This window comes from Oryctolagus cuniculus, chromosome 14 (assembly GCF_051225735.1).
Source record: "Oryctolagus cuniculus isolate XC-2025 breed Fujian yellow rabbit chromosome 14, ASM5122573v1, whole genome shotgun sequence".
Classification (NCBI taxonomy): Eukaryota; Metazoa; Chordata; class Mammalia; order Lagomorpha; family Leporidae; genus Oryctolagus; species Oryctolagus cuniculus.
This window is the reverse complement of record NC_142880.1, coordinates 21,544,287-21,548,136: the sequence shown is the minus strand read 5'-3', so window position 1 is coordinate 21,548,136 and position 3,850 is coordinate 21,544,287. Positions and strand designations below refer to the sequence as shown.

General features: G+C 37.8%; 1 pseudogene; it reads left to right on the top strand.

Annotated features, from left to right (window-relative positions):
- The first annotated feature begins 2,177 nt into the window (after nucleotides 1-2,177).
- Nucleotides 2,178-2,639, top strand: LOC127492776 (ribulose-phosphate 3-epimerase-like; annotated as a pseudogene).
- Nucleotides 2,640-3,850: the final 1,211 nt, after the last annotated feature.

Here is a 3,850-nt window from a genome sequence, read left to right as displayed (position 1 = left end):
TTAGAATTGAATCTGTTCTCTTTGTATTAATATCACATTAACAAGAGAATTTTATTGTAGTAATTATCATACATTTGCTGTGACTCTGATAATCTAGTGCATTAATAAATTCCTGTATAACAAAAAGAAGGAAATACAGAGTAAGAAAAAAATGGAGACTGTACATCTCTGACCCAAAAGAAAAAATGTATTCACAGGTTGTTAGTCTCCGGGGAGATTTAGAGGAGGAAGTTAATATTTTCTTGTGAAATTCCCCATCACTATAATGCTAAATATTGCAAATAATGCAAATGTTTGTGTGAATGAAAATTATCTATATGCACAAAGAGCTGGAAGAAAGCAAATTTAGCTGCTAAAGAGATATGTTATAAGACTTTTTATTAAAAAGTGGTTACTATTACCTTCTTCTCCCAGTATTTTCTACAAATGATTGTTAGCCAATAATATTACAGGAGAAATTTATTATATTCATTGTTTTCCACTTAGTATTTTTAAAATAAATATTATATTGCTTTTTCATCATAAAAAAATAAAAACAATATAAGAAAAAAGACTCACCCAATAAATCCAAGGTTTCCTCCTCACAATTCTTTGTGACTCCTCCTGAATCTGTTTTCATTTGGATCCTAACCCATGCATTGCAAATCTAATCAAGGTCAGTACTAAGCCAGGTGTTTCAACTAATAACACTACAGAGACAGGGGCATGCTAAACTGCCACCTTCAATGCCAACACCTCATATCAGAGTGCCAGCTCAAGTCCCAGCTACTCTGCCTCCAATCCTACTTCCTGCTAATCACCTGGGAAAGTAGTGGATGATAACCCAAGTGTGGTTCCTGCCACAAATGTTGGAGATTGCTAGTTCACTCTCTCTCTCTCTTTCCCTCCTCCTCACACCCTCCCCCATCACTCTGCCTTTGAAAAAGTAAACAAATGGGGACCAGCATTGTGATGTAGTGGTTAGGCACTGTGGCACAATGGTTAAGCTGCCAGGCCAGCATCCTACATTATAGTGCTGGTTTGAGTCCTAGCTATTCCATTTCAAACCCAGCTTCTGCTAATGTTTCTTGGAAGGCAGTAAAGGATGGCTCAAGTACTTGAGCCCCTGCAACCCATGTGAAGACCCAGATGGAGTTCCTGGATCCTGGTATCAGCCTGGCCCAGCCCTGACCATTGAGGTCATTTGGGGAGTGAACAAGCACATGGAAGATTTCTCTCTCTCTCTCTCTCTCTCTCTCTCTCTCTCTCTCTCCCTCTCTCTCTCTCTCTTTCTCTCTCTCTCTCTCTTTCTCTCTCTCTCTCTTTCTCTCCCTCTCTCTTTCTCTCCCTCTCTCTTCATCTTCTTTCTCTGTGTGTGTCTCTCTCTCTGTATAGGTCTGCCTCTAGAATAAATAAAGTTTAAAAAATACTACAGAGACTTCTAGTGAGATGTTCATGATAAGCTATTTTAAAAATTTGAGTAACTTGGACAAAGAAATGTTTAAATTTTTTTCCAAGTGAAATAATCAGTATTTTATTACTCAAAGAAGGCTGCATAGTACAATGTGAATTTTAATGATCTCATCAACAGCAAGTTGTAATGAAACTATTAGAAGATTGTTTTCAACACTTTAGGATGTCACCGGATCCATTATCATTGTCTGCTTCCAAGGGCATTGATTTCAAGGAACAATTTATTAAAAATGAAACTCATGGATAAGGAGTCTTCAAAAATTCATGGAAAATGCACATTATAAAAAATTACATGATTTCAAATTTTGTAGGCCAAAATACACTTATCTCTTAATTCCTTTTTCCCATGAACATTTTGAAGTAACTTCATATATCCAATTCACCTCTACCCAAGCCTTTTACCTATAGATTTATGTAACTTTTAGGTTGGAACCAGAAAAAAAAAATTCCTTCAAAAATGAGCTTTTCCAATCAGGGTGAGCTCTTCATCATGCAGGGGGACTCATGGGATTACTTACTCTTGGGAAGCAGCACCATGGCGTCAGGCTGCAAGATTGGCCCATCCCTCAATGATCTGCACCTAGATATAGTAGAGGATGCTGGCCTGGCAGCTTAACCACTATGCCACAGTGCCTAACCACTACATCACAATGCATGGGCATTTCATTGCCAACATCCCCTTTGATCAACCTGAGGTAGAAATCCTGCAAAAGTGGCACTCCGTCATGCATGTGGTGGTCTCCAGGCCAGAATACTGGATAAAGCCAAAGACTGTAGCAGAACCAACTCAATACACTTTGCTTTTTAAGGCTACTGAGAACTCACGGGCTTTGATTAAAGATATCGGGAGAATGGGGTAAGGGTTGGCCTTGCCATCAAACCAAGAATTGCAGTTGAGACTCTGGCCCCAAAGGCTCATCAGAGAGATGTCTTGGTTAAGATCATAGTATCTGGGTTTGGAGGACAGAAATTCATGGAAGACACAATGCCACCTTGGTTTAGGACCTGATTCCGTTGTTGATGTGGAGGTTGGGTCCTGACGCTGACCATACATGTGCACAAATGCAGGAGCCAACATGACTGTGTGTGGCAGTGCCTTTGTGAGGAGAGAAGACCCCAGATACAGGATCAGCTTGTTCAGAAATGTTTGCTCAGAAGCTGATGGAAAACACCTTCTTGATCAATGAAACAAGGAGCCCAAAGTTTGTGCTCACGGAAACATTTTGCTAGAAAACAGGAATACTGAGTACCAGTGCTGCTTTTCTGAGCAATTATGCACTCTCATGATTAAAATATATTGTGAAAATCTTCAAAGAGGTTAAAAATTGGTATGTATAACTGCATTTTAAAGATTAGTGTGGTGAAATGCCCTGTTTTTACTGGGAGACTTGATTTTTATAAAGTGGATATATGGCTGTATTAATGTTACAAGCAGAAATATGTTAATGTTTAAGGAAGGTGATACTACTATGAAAAAGAATTTGTATTTTAAAAAAGAAATTTCTGTTGTTTCTCATCTAGTTTCCAAAAGCATAGGAAGTATTTAGGCTTTTCCTATTTCACATCATTGTTTATATGATTGAGAATATGAGTAGAATGGAACTTATAAATACAAGCTTATGTGGTATTTATGGAAAACCAAAAATAATAATAATAGCAGCTCTCTGCTGTGGCCAGGGAGTACAGTGGAGGATGGCCCAAGTCCTTGGGCCCTGCACCCCATGGGAGACCAGGATAAGTACCTGGCTCCTGCCATCGGATCAGCGCGGTGCACTGGCCGCAGCGCGCCAGCCGCGGCGGCCATTGGAGGGTGAACCAACAGCAAAGTAAGACCTTTCTCTCTGTCTCTCTCTCTCACTGTCCACTCTGCCTGTCAAAAAAAAATAATAATAGCTTTTTTAATACTTTCAGAATAAACAGAAAGAACAGACAGTGGTATGTCAAATGAGTAATTGTTTTTATATTATAAAGCCCACCTGTAGAAGATAATAACAAAACCATATCTGACTAACATAAATCAGCAAACCACTGTAAATTTACATTTATTTCAAGTCTCCAAAACAAAAGCATCAGTATTTCTATTAAAAGCAAACACACAGCATAATTATGTTGTTAATGTAGCTATAATAATCAATCCAATTAACTCTATACTTTAATGATCATATCTCTGGGATTTTTTCAAAAGTTCATAATATGCAAGAATTTACTATTAAGTCTCACAAAGAAAGCTTATGTGACACTGTCAGTATGATGCTGTAAGCCCCATTAAATTGTACTTGCTGACTTCTTTAAATAAAAGAAAATATATCTCCAAGTTTTATATTTGTTAAGAATGATTCACAGGAAAAATTTAAATATTGTGTATTAGTTATTCACTGAAATATAACAAAATTATCCC